Below are 12,850 nucleotides of genomic sequence, written 5' to 3'. Positions count from 1 at the left end.
GGCCGCCAACAACAGATCTCCATAGTCTTCTGTCCTGGGCCATTCGCTCTAGCTGGTTCCAGGTATAGCCCATTTTTTTGCTATCAACCTGAAGGTCGCGTCGCCAGGTATTTCTTGGGCGGCCTCTTTTCCGCTTGCCTTGGGGGTTCCACTGCAGTGCCTGTCTGGTGATGTTGGTTGGCTGCTTGCGTAGTGTATGTCCTATCCAGCCCCACCTTCTCCTTCTAATTTCTTCCTCTGCTGGGAGTTGATGGGTCCTCTCCAAGAGGTGGATGTTACTGATGGTGTCTGGCCAGCGGATCTGGAGAATCCTTCTGAGGCAGCTATTAATGAAGGTCTGGATCTTCCTGGTGGTTGTTTTGGTTGTCCTCCAGGTTTCAGCTCCATACAGTAAGACTGATTTCACGTTGGAGTTGAACAGTCGAATCTTTATTGCCAAAGACAGCTCTCTGGAGCTCCAGATGTTCTTGAGCTGTAAGAAGGCTGCTCTTGCCTTACCAATCCTTACTTTGATGTCTGCGTCTGTGCCACCCTGCTGGTCGATGATGCTACCTAGGTAGGTGAAGGACTGCACTTCTTCCAGGGGGCTTCCATTCAGTGTGACTGGGTCGTTGCTGATGGAATTGATCCTAAGGATCTTGGTCTTGTCCTTGTGGATGTTGAGGCCAACCTGTGATGACGTGGCTGCCACTACGCTGGTCTTCTCTTGCATCTGCTGTTTACTGTGCGAAAGGAGTGCAAGGTCGTCGGCAAAGTCCAGGTCATCAAGCTGGGTCCACAATGACCATTGGATTCCATTCCTACGCTTGTAAGTGGATGTCTTCATAATCCAATCGATGACGAGAAGAAAGAGAAGTGGTGACAACAAGCATCCTTGTCTGACTCCGGTTCGCACCTGGAAGCTGTTTGTGAGCTGCCCTCCATGGATCACTCTACAGTGTATGCCGTCGTATGAATTCTTGATCAGGTTGACCACCTTTGCTGGGATGCCATAGTGCCGAAGGAGCTTCCAGAGGGTCTCTCGATCCACGCTATCGAATGCTTTCTCATAGTCAACAAAGTTGATGTACAACGAGGAGTTCCACTCCATAGACTGCTCGACTATGATGCGGAGCGTTGCTATCTGGTCCGTGCATGATCTGTTCTGCCGGAAACCTGCCTGTTCATCTCATAGCTGTGGATCGACGGCATCCTTCATTCTCTCTAAGAGGACTCGGTTGAAGACCTTCCCTGGCACCGACAGGAGTGTGATTCCTCTATAGTTGGCACAGTTGCTGAGGTCTCCTTTCTTGGGGATTTTGATGAGATATCCCTCTTTCCAGTCAGCCGGAATCACTTCTTCTTCCCAAATTTTCACAAAGACCCGGTACAGCATTTCCACTGAGGCATCCAGGTCTGCTTTCAGGGCCTCTGCTGGGATATCGTCAGGTCCAGCCGCCTTCCTGTTCTTCATCATGGTGATGGCTTTTCTGATCTCGTCTCTGGTTGGTTTATCGCAATTGATTGGGAGGTCCTCGTTGGCTGGGTCGATGTCTGGTGGATTTGGTGGTGCTGGTCTGTTCAGGAGTTCCTCAAAGTGCTCCGCCCATCTGTTCATCTGTAGTTCTATTCCTGTTATAGACTTTCCCTGCTTGTCTTTAACGGGACGTTCTGGCTTGCTGAACTTTCCAGACAGTCGCTTGGTAGTATCATACAGCTGTTTCATGTTACCGCTGTATGCTGCCTGCTCTGCTTCTGCTGCCAGTCCATCCACATAATCTCTCTTGTCCTTCCTAATATTCCTCTTCACTGCTCTGTGGGCTTCAGCATACTCTTTTTGAGCTTTGGCCTTTGCTGCTCTAGTCCTGCTGTTGTTGACTGCTGCCTTCTTCTTCTTTCTGTCTTCTATCTTTGTCAAGGACTCTGCTGTGATCCACTCTTTCTGCTGGTGTTTCTTAATTCCAAGCACTTCCTGGCATGCTGACCTAAGTGTGTCTCTCACTTTCTGCCATCTGTTGAGTACACTGTCTTCCTCTTCCTCAGACCGATCCTGTAGTACTGAAAACTTATTCTTCAGCGTCAATCCAAAATCTTCCTTGGTCTTATGGTCCTTCAGAAGGTTGACGTTGTACTTCGCTCTTCTGTCTGACGCGTCTATCCAGTTCTTCTTCAGCTTCAGCTTCAATCTGGCCACCACTAAGTGATGGTCGGACGCCACGTCTGCTCCTCTTCTAACTCTAACGTCCTGCAAGGATCTTCTGAACTTCTTGCTAATGCAGACATGGTCGATCTGGTTTTCTGTCATGCCTGCTGGCGATACCCAGGTACTCTTGTGGATCCGCTTGTGAGGAAAGATGCTGCCTCCTATGACCAGATTGTTAAGTGCACACAGATCCGCAAATCTCTCTCCATTCTCACTCATCTCTCCCAGAGCATGGGTCCCCATGACTTGTTCGTATCCTGTGTTATCAGGTCCAATTTTGGCATTAAAGTCTCCCATAAGGATGGTAATGTCTTTGTCTGGGAGAGTCTCTAATATTTTCTGGAGTCTGTTGTAAAAGTAGTCTTTGTCCTCCTCTTCACTGTCATTGGTTGGAGCGTAGCACTGAACAACATTCATCTTAATCCTCTTCATTTTAGTTCTGAAGGATGCTGTGATGATCCTGGGACCATGTGCCTCCCAACCAATCAGTGCTCTCTGTGCCTGCTTGGACAACATGAAGCCTACTCCTGTGTGTGGTGTGCGCTCTCTTCATGTCCTGAATACAGCAACAGCTCTCCTGTCAACAGTCGTCTCTGTCCAGCTTGCGTCCATCTTGTCTCGCTAATGCCTAGTAGGGTCAGGTTGTTGCTCCTCATCTCTGCTGCAACCTGCGCCGTCTTTCCTGACTCGTACATGGTCCTCACGTTCCATGTGCCGATGGTAATCCTCCTGGCTGCAAGAAGGGTGATCGGCTTAGTGGCTTCCTCGCGACTTTCACCACCCAGCGTCATGCATCTTCGAGTTGAAGACTCTTCTTTTTCCAGGCTAAAAGTCTCTGTTAACTCTATTGTTGGCGTTTCTGTAGCAAGCTGACTTTTACAGGGTGGAGTTGCTAGCCCCACGCCCAACCCTCCTCCTTTACCCTGACTTGGGACAGGCAGATGGCCCCAAAGGACCTCTCTGGTGGAGTTGGCCAGAGAACTTCCCTGCATTAATTCCTGATTGAACTATGGCAGATCTTTCAGAAAAATGTCCAGTCATGATTTAAAATTTCCAGTGATGGAGAATCCACCACAATTCTTGGCAAACTGTGCCAATGGTGAATTACACTTCCTGTTAAAAATGTATTTGCAGTCACAGGCCATGTCTACAGTACCACTTACAGCAGCAAAACTTATGTCACTCAGGGGTGTGAAAAAAACATATCCCTGAGCAACATAAGTTTCGCTGGCACAAGTGGTAGTGTGCAGAATGCTATGTCAGCAGGAGAGCTTCTGCCATCGACAGAGCTACCACCGCAAACAACCGTTGAGTTTGTTCAATTACATTGACCGGAGAGCTCTTTCTTGTCAGCATAGAGTAGCTACAGGAGTGATCTTACATCGGTGCAGCTGCATTGGTACGGCTGTGCTGCAGTACGCTCACTAGTGTAGACACGGCCTTTGTTTGTCTATCATCAACTTTCAGCCATTGGATCGTGTTAGCCCTTTATCTGCTAGATTGAAGAGACCAATATTAAATATTTGTCCTCCTCAGAAGTACTCATAGACTCAGGTCAAGTCACCCCTTAATCTTCCCTTAACTAGATTGATCTCCTTGAGTCTATCACTATGAGGCAGGTTTTCCAATCCTTTCATTCATCTCGTGGCTCTTCTCTGACCCCTCTCCAATTTATCAACATCCTTCGTGAATTGTGGGCACCAGAAATGGACTCACTATTGCAGCAGGGGTCGCACCAGGGCCAAATACAGAGGTAAAATGCAATAGAACCTCAGAGTTATGAACACCCCTGGGAATGGAGGTTGTTCGTAACTCTGAAATGTTCGTAACTCAAACAGAACATGATGGTTGTTCTTTCAACAGTTTACAACTGAACATTGACATAATCCAGCTTTGAAACTTTACTATTGTGACAAAGTTCCTCCTCTGCCTTGGTGGGTCCTGTGCTTTTTGGCAGATTTGCTCGCCTCAGAGGTTCACAGCAGCCCTCAGTTTGGCTGCTTCTGCTAGAGGCTCAAATCTGCCATTCACTCAGCTAACCTCGGCACTGGCCAGCATGGGGGAAATGGAGAACAATCTCCTCAGTCTCTGTCCCACCTAGTGGGTCAGGGACAGGCTGGATCCCTTTCCAAATTAGACCTTCCCCTCTGGTGTGTCTGACAGACCAGGTCAACTCCTCCTGTGTCTGATCAGGAGTTGGGAAGATGTGGGGAACCCAGGCCCGCCCTCTACCCAGGTTCCAGCCCAGGGCCATGTGGATAGCAGCTGTCTACAATGTCCCCTGTATCAGCTGAGTGACAGCTACAACTCCCTGGGCTACTTCCCCATGGCATCCTCCAAACACCTTCTTTATCCTCACCACAGGACCTTCCTCCTGAAGCCTGATCACGTTTGTACTCCTCAGTCCTCCAGCACCACATCACCTCACTCCCTGCTCCTTGCACACTCTCCACTAACTGAGGGGAGGTCCTTTTTAAACCGGGTGTCCTGATTAGCCTGCCTGCCATAATTGATTCGAGTATGTTCTTAATTGGCTCCAAGTGTCTTACTTAGCCTGCCTGTCTTAATTGGTTCTAGCAGGTTCCTGATTACTCTAGTGCAGCCCCTGCTCTGGTCACTCAGGGAACAGAAAACTACTCATCCAGTGGCTAGTACGGTATATTTGCCCTTTACCAGACTCCTGTACCCCACTGGTCTGCGTCTGTTACACGATGCAGAAGAAAAATGCAGCTTCCCCTTTATATTTTTAGTAGTTTACTTTTAACACAGCATGGTACTATAGTTGCTTTTTTTCTTTTTTCTTTTAGTCTCTGCTGCTGCCTGGGTGCGTACTTCCGATTTAAATGAGGTGTGCGGATGACTTGTCAGTTCATAACTCTGAGCTTCAACTGTAACCTCGCGATTCCTGCTTGAGATTCCCTCAACTCATGTCACACAAGAAACAGGCAGTAGATGGCAACACTGAATCCCTAATGCATTGGGTAGCTAACTAACTCCCCACCTCTGCCCGTGGGACTGGCTGGGAGAAGTGGAAGAGTGGGGAAACCCCCTCTCCAACTGGATGATCTTCCCCACCTCCTGGGGAAGGGTAGCCAATCAGGGCCGCCGCAGGAGGCAAGCAGGGCTGAGAGGAATTGTGGGAGAGCAGTAGGGAGTGTAATAACCTCTCAGGGTGGCTCTGCTCTCCTCTCCCTCAGCCCTTCTGCCCTCTCCATCCCTGCAAGCCCAGACCTGGGATGGAGAGTCCCCTTGGAGCGGCCCCCTCCAGGCTGGGAGGAGGTAAAGACCCTCCAGATTTGCAGGAGGAGCAGATGTGGGGCAAGGTGGGGTGTAGAATTGTGGGGCTGGAGGGTGAGGTTGGAAAATTGTGGGGCTGGCTGGACAAAGGGAGTGATGAGAGGGCAGGGGCAGGCTCCCCCAATCTTCCCTTCATCCCTTTTTAGGACCCGTCTCCCAATATGCCTCAAACTCCCCAGTCCCAGACTCAGATCTGTCATCCTCATTCTCAGACCCCACAGCGTGTGACCTCCCCCCGTGCCCTGAGAGGTCCCAGCTTCACAGACAGTGGAGATGTGATTTTGAATCAGGAAGAAACTGTGGTGGCTTTACAGCAGGACCCTGCCAACCATGTCCACTTCCTGCCCACGAACCCCAGACCACATCTTACCAAGCCCACGTGCCCCCTGGAGAGGGAGAATCACACCTTCCCCCATCCCCTCCCTGAGACACTCAACAAGTGGCCACATCTCAGTGCCGGGTGAGGGAATCCCTGTACAAACACCCCATAGGTGGCTGCATCTCAGCGCTGGGCAAATAACTTCAGGGATTCCATGCCTTCAAAATATGGCTTTCATGGGCATTATACCATGTTTTTGGTGTGGTATTTTCAAATAAAACAACTTCCAGAGAATGATAATTATAATCCAGTGTAAAAACAGAGCCCTCACCTGTGTATGCAAATAGATCCACACCAACTTTAGATCATGCCCTTAACTGTTCATTGCTGACTAACATAACCTCTTTTACGCTGTTCAGGTTGGCATTGGTGGCCTGTTTCACACATTTTAACAATTTCGCTAGCTCATTGCTCATTTGTGGCCAGTACAGTCTCTCCCTGGCTCTGCATTGACATTTTTCCAGGTCCAAGCACCCTTCATGTCCTCCTGTGAGCATGTCAGCTTGTAACAACTTCAGCGCCACTATTCTATTTCCTCTAAACAATACACCATCACTAACAGACAGTTCTGCTTTGAACTGAAAATGTGGAGTTGATCTGGAATGTCCTGACCATTGCTAGGCAGAGATGGGCTTCACCTAACAAAGAGAGGGAAAAGCATCTTCGCAAGCAGGCTGGCTAACCTAGTGAGGAGAGCTTTAAACTAGGTTCACTGGGGGAAGGAGACCAAAGCCCCGAGGCAAGTAGGGAAGTGGGATACCAGGAGGAAGCATGAGCAGGAGAGCGCATGAGGGAGGACTCCTGCCTCATACTGAGAAAGCAGGACAATCAGCAAGTTATCATAAGTGCCTATACACAAATGCAAGAAGCCTGGGAAACAAGCAGGGAGAATTGGAAGTCCTGGCACAGTCAAGGAACTATGATGTGATTGGAATAACAGAGACTTGGTGGGATAACTCACATGACTGGAGTACTGTCATGGATGGATATAAACTGTTCAGGAAGGACAGGCAGGGCAGAAAAGGTCAGGGAGTTGCATTGTATGTAAGAGAGCAGTATGACTGTTCAGAGCTGCAGTATGAAACAGCAGAAAAACCGGAGAATCTCTGGATTAAGTTTAGAAGTGTGAGCAACAAGGGTGATGTCATGGTGGGAGACCACCAGACCAGAGGGATGAGGTGGACGAGGCTTTCTTCAGGCAACTAACAGAAGTTACTAGATCACAGGTCCTGGTTCTCATTGGGGACTTAAATCACCCCGATATCTGCTGGGAGAGCAATACAGCAGTGCACAAACAATCCAGGAAGTTTTTGGAAACTGTAGGGGACAATTTCCTGGTGTAAGTGCTGAAGGAACCAACCAAGCAGAGCTGTTCTCGACCTGTTGCTCACAAACAGGGAAGAATTAATAGTGGAAGCAAAAGTGGATGGGAACCTGAGAGGCAGTGACCATGAGATGGTTGAGTTCAGGATCCTGACACAAGGAAGAAAGGAGACCAGCAGAATACAGACCCTGGACTTCAGAAAAGCAGACTTTGACTCCCTCGGGGAACTGATGGGCAGGATCTCCTGGGGGAATAACATGAGGGGGAAAGGAGTCCAGGAGAGCTGGCTGTATTTTAAAGAATCCTTGTTGAGGTTGCAGGAACAAACCATTCCAAGGTGTAAATAGGGCAGGCCAGGGCCGCCCAGATGGCGGGGCAAGAGGGGCAATTTGCCCCAGGCCCCGGCCCCGCAGGGGCCTCCATGAGAGTTTTTCGGGGCCCCTGGAGCAGGGTCCTTCACTCACTCCGGGGGCCCCGGAAAACTCTCGCGGGGCCCGGGCCCCCGGAGCTTCTTCACTCCCAGTCTTCGCTGGCGGGGGCTCCTTCATCTCCGGGACAGAAGGGCCCCCCGCCGCCGAATTACCGCCGAAGCGGGACCCGGTGCCGGAGTGCAGCCGGATCTTCGGCGGTAATTCGGCGGCGGGGGGTCCTTCCGTTCCAGGACCCGCCGCCGAAGTGCCCCGAAGACCCGCGGTGGGGGCTGCACTTCAGCGGCGGGTCCCGCTTCGGCAGTAATTCAGCGGCAGGGGGTCCCCACCGTGGGTCTTTGGGGCACTTTGGCGGCAGGTCCCGGAATGGAAGGACCCCCCGCCGCCGAATTACCACCGAAGCGGGGGCCCCCCACCGCCCAAGACCCCAGGCCCCCAGAATCCTCTGGGCGGCCCTGGGGCAGGCGACCAGCTTGGCTTAACAGTGAAATCCTTGCTGATCTTAAACACAGAAAAGAAGCTTACAAGAAGTGGAAGCTTGGACAAATGACCAGGGAGGAGTATACAAATATTGCTCAGGCATGCAGGAGTGAAATCAGGAAGGCCAAATCACACTTGGAGTTGCAGCTAGCAAGGGATGTTCAGAGTAACAAGAAGGGTTTCTACAGGTATGTTAGCAACAAGAAGGTCAGGGAAAGTGTGGGCCCCTTACTGAATGGGGGAGGCAACCCAGTGACAGAGGGTGTGGAAAAAGCTAATGTACTCAATGTTTTTTCACCTCTGTTTTCTCGAACAAGATCAGCTCCCAGACTGCTGCACTGGGCAGCACAGTATGGGGAGGAGGTGACAGTCCTCATTGGAGAAAGAAGTGGTTCAGGACTAGTTAGAAAAGCTGGACGAGCACAAGTCCATGGGGCTGGATGCACTGCATCTGAGGGTGCTAAAGGAGTTGGCGGATGTGATTGCAGAGCCATTGGCCATTATCTTTGTAAACTTATGGCGATCTGGCGAGGTCCCGGATGACTGGAAAAAAGCTACTGTAGTGCCAATCTTTAAAAAAGGGAAGGAGGAGGATCTGGGGAACTACAGGCCAGTCAGCCTCACCTCAGTCCCTGGAAAAATCATGGAGCAGATCCTCAAGGAATCAATTTTGAAGCACTTAGAGGAGAGGAAAGTGATCAGGAACAGTCAGCATGGATTCACCAAGTGCAAGGCATGCCTGACTAACCTAATTGACTTCTATGATGAGATAACTGGCTCTGTGAATGAGAGAAAAGCAGTGGCCGTGTTATTCCTTGACTTTAGCAAAGCTTTTGATATGGTCTCCAACTGTATTCTTGCCAGCAAGTTAAAGAAGTATGGGCTCGAAGATTGGACTGTAAGGTAGATAGAAAGGTGGCTAAATCATCGGGCTCAGTGGGTAGTGATCAATGGCTCCATGGCTAGTTGGCAGTCGGTATCAAGTGGAGTGCCCCAAGGGTCGGTCCTGTGGCCGGTTTTGTTCAATATCTTCATTAATAATCTGGAGGATGGCGTGGACTGCACCCTCAGCAAGTTTGCAGATGACACTAAACTGGGAGGAGTGGTAGATACGCTGGAGGGTAGAGATAGGATATAGAGGGACCTAGAAAAATTAGAGGACTGGGCCAAAAGAAACCTGATGAGGTTCAACAAGGACAAGTGCAGAGTCCTGCACTTAGGACAGAAGAATCCCATGCACCGAATGACTAGGCAGCAGTTCTGTAGAAAAGGACCTAGGGGCAGGAGCGGCGCCAGGGTTTCTGGCGCTCTAGGCAGAATTCAGGGGGCGGCATTTTGTGCGCTCCCCACGGGGCGTGCGGGAGCTTGCTGTTCCACTCCCATCGCGCCGCCGAAGAAGGACCCTCCGCTGAAATTGCGCAGGCGACAGTGGCAGTCATTGAGCTGCTCAATTGCCTGCCGCTGTTTTCCGCGGCACGTTGGCAGAAGGTCCTTCTTCGGCGGTGTGACAGGAGCGGAACCAGAAGCTCCCGTGTGCCCCGTGGGGAGCGCACAAAATGCCACCCCCCGAATCCTGGAGCCCTAGGTGACCGCCTAGGGTCACCTAATGGAAATGCAGGCCCTGCCTAGCAGTTATGGTGGAAGAGAAGATGGATATGAGTCAACAGAGTGCCCTTGTTGCCGAGAAGGCTAATGGCATTTTGGGTTATATAAGTAGGAGCATTGCCAGCAGATTGAGGGACGTGATCATTCCCCTCTATTCAGCATTGGTGAGGCCTCATCTGGAGTACTTTGTCCAGTTTTGGGCCCCGCACTACAATGAGAATGTGGAAAAATTGGAAAGAGTCCAGCAGAGGGCAGCAGAAATTATTAGGGGGTTGGAGCACATGACTTATGAGGAGAGGCTGAGGGAACTGGAATTGTTTAGTCTGCAGAAGAGAAAAAGGAGGGGCAATTTGATAGCTGCTTTCAACTACCTGAAGTGGGGTTCCAAAGAGGATGGAGCTAGGCTGTTCTCAGTGGTACCAGATGATAGAACAAGGAGTAATGGTTTCAAGTTACAGTGGGGGAGGTTTAGGTTGGATATTAGGAAAAAAAATTTCACAAGGAGGATGGTGAAGCACTGGAATGGGTTACCTAGGGAGATGGTGGAATCTCCTTCCTTAGAGGTTTTTAAGGTCAGGCTTGACAAAGCCCTGGCTGGGATGATTTAGTTGCAGATTAGGTCCTGCTTTGAGCAGGGGATTGGACTAGATGACCTTCTGAGGTCCCTTCCAACCCTAATATTCTATGATTCTATGATTCTATGACAACCCAACAGTAATAGCCTTAATTACCCTCCGTAAAGTCTCATCATTAGCTTTAGCCTCAGCAAGTTCATTGCAACTAATCAGGAAAGAGATCTTGGAGTCATCTTGGATAGTTCTCTGAAGATGTCCACGCAGTGTGCAGAGGCGGTCAAAAAAGCAAACAGGATGTTAGGAATCATTCAGAAAGGGATAGAGAATAAGACAGAGAATATCTTATTGCCCTTATATAAACCCATGGTACACCCACATCTTGAATACTGCGTACAGATGTGGTCTCCTCATCTCCAAAAAGATATACTGGCATTAGAAAAGGTTCAGAAAAGGGCAACTAAAATGATTAGGGGTTTGGAACGGGTCCCATATGAGGAGAGATTAAAGAGGCTAGGACTTTTCAGCTTGGAAAAGAGGAGACTAAGGGTATGTCTACACTACCCGCAGGATCAGCGGGTAGTGATTGATCTATCGGTGATCGATTTATCACGTGTAGCGTAGACACGATAAATCGATCCACAATCGCTCTCCTGTTGACTGCTGAACTCCAGCTCGGCGAGAGGCTGAAGCAAAGTCGACAGGGGAGCCGCAGCAATCGACCCCGCACCATGAGGACGTGAGGTAAGTCGAACTAAGATAAATCAACTTCAGCTATACTATTCTCATAGCTGAAGTTGCGTATCTTAGGTGTAGACCAGGCCGAAGGGGGATATGATAGAGGTCTATAAAATCATGAGTGGTGTGGAGAAAGTGAATAAGGAAAAGTTATTTACTTGTTCCCATAATATAAAAACTAGGGGCCACCAAATGAAAATAATCGGCAGCAGATTTAAAACAAATAAAAGGAAGTTCTTCTTCACTCAGCGCACAGTTAACCTGTGGAACTCCTTGCCTGAGGAGGTTGTGAAGGCTAGGACTATAACAGGGTTTAAAAGAGAACTGGGTAAATTCATGGAGGTTAAATCCATGAATGGCTATTAGCCAGGATGGGTAAGGAATGGTGTTCCTAGCCTCTGCTTGTCAGAGGGTGGAGATGGATGGCAGGAAAGAGATCACTTGATTATTACCTGTTAGGTTCACTCCCTCTTGGGCACCTGGCATTGGCCACTGTCGGCAGACAGGATACAGGGCTGGATGGACCTTTGGTGTGACCCAGTATGGCCATTCTTATGTTCAAAACCTTTCTGAGACTGAGCACCAGACCCCACTCCCTTCCCAAAGCTGGGGATAGAACCCAGGAGTCCTGACTCCCAGCCCCTCCCCACCAGCTCATTCAAGTTTCCCTTGTGTCTAGCCCTGGATGGCCATTTTATACAAATCATTCCATGCATTCATTTGCATAGAAGCAGAAATTCCCGCATGAAGAATAAATATAAGGAGTGCATTTAGCACTGGTGAATGAAGCCCTTGATTTCTCTCTTGCTGACCTGGATTCATGTGGGGAGAGGGACCCTGTGTTGCGTCACAGGGGCAGATCAGCCTTCACAGAATGACAGACTAGAACGCCAGAAGAAACTGCTGTGTTCATCTAGCCTGACTTCCTGTGTAACAGGAGCCAGAGAGCTTCTCTGAAGTAATCTCTGTATGAACTAGACTGGAACATTTCGAAAAAGATCCAATCTTGATGTAAAATTGCCAGTGACAGGGAATCTACCGTGACCCCTGGTAAATTGTTCCAGTGGTTAATTACTGTCACTGTTAGAAATGTTACACCTCATTTCCCGTCTGAATTTGCCTAGCTTCAGCTTCCAGTCATTGGATCCTGTTAGACCTCCCTCTGCTAGACTAAAGAGCCCACTATTAAATATTTGTTCCCCACGCAGGTACTTATAGACTGAGATCATCACCCCTTGGCCTTCACTTTGTGAATCTAAATAGTGATAGATTCAAGGAGCTCAATCTATCAGGCAGGTTTTCTAATACTTTGATCATTCTCATGGCTGTTCTCCGGCTGTTCTCCAACTGTCCAGCTGCTCCCATCCCCCTGCCAGAGGGGTACTCACTGGGCACCCATGTGGAGGAGCCCAGCGTTTCCCAGTCCCTCTGGCTGGCACTTACCTGCGCACAGGTAGAGGAGCAGAGGCAGGGGGTCCATCCTGTGCTGGGTGAGGGGTGTGTGTGGAGCAGGGAGTGAGAGGTTCAAGGAGGCTGCCTGGAGAGGAGGCAGCAGAGTTCAGAGGAAAGAGAAGTGATACTGAAAAGAGAGAAACACTGATGGGTGGGGCAGGGAGGGCTCGGGGATGTTATAGGGAGGGAGCAGAATAGAGACAAGAAAAAGTCAACAACACTGAGACACCCAACTAGTCAGATGCACACACAGCTACATGGAGACAGACGAAAAAACAAAGACCAAATACATACACCCTGAACTCCCCCATACCCTTCTCCACCACCCCCACCAGTGGTCAACTAGTTACATGTGGTGTTGCTAATTTAATCATTTTCCATCCCCACCCTTTG

General features: G+C 49.6%; 1 pseudogene; it reads right to left on the bottom strand.

The window, feature by feature from the left end:
* LOC120403218 overlaps positions 1-12,556 on the bottom strand; it is a 44,644-nt pseudogene extending 32,088 nt beyond the window's left edge.
* Between the last annotated feature and the right edge of the window lie 294 nt (positions 12,557-12,850).

This window comes from Mauremys reevesii, linkage group 4 (assembly GCF_016161935.1).
Source record: "Mauremys reevesii isolate NIE-2019 linkage group 4, ASM1616193v1, whole genome shotgun sequence".
Taxonomy (NCBI): domain Eukaryota; kingdom Metazoa; phylum Chordata; order Testudines; family Geoemydidae; genus Mauremys; species Mauremys reevesii.
This window is presented reverse-complemented; position numbering and strand designations above follow the sequence as displayed.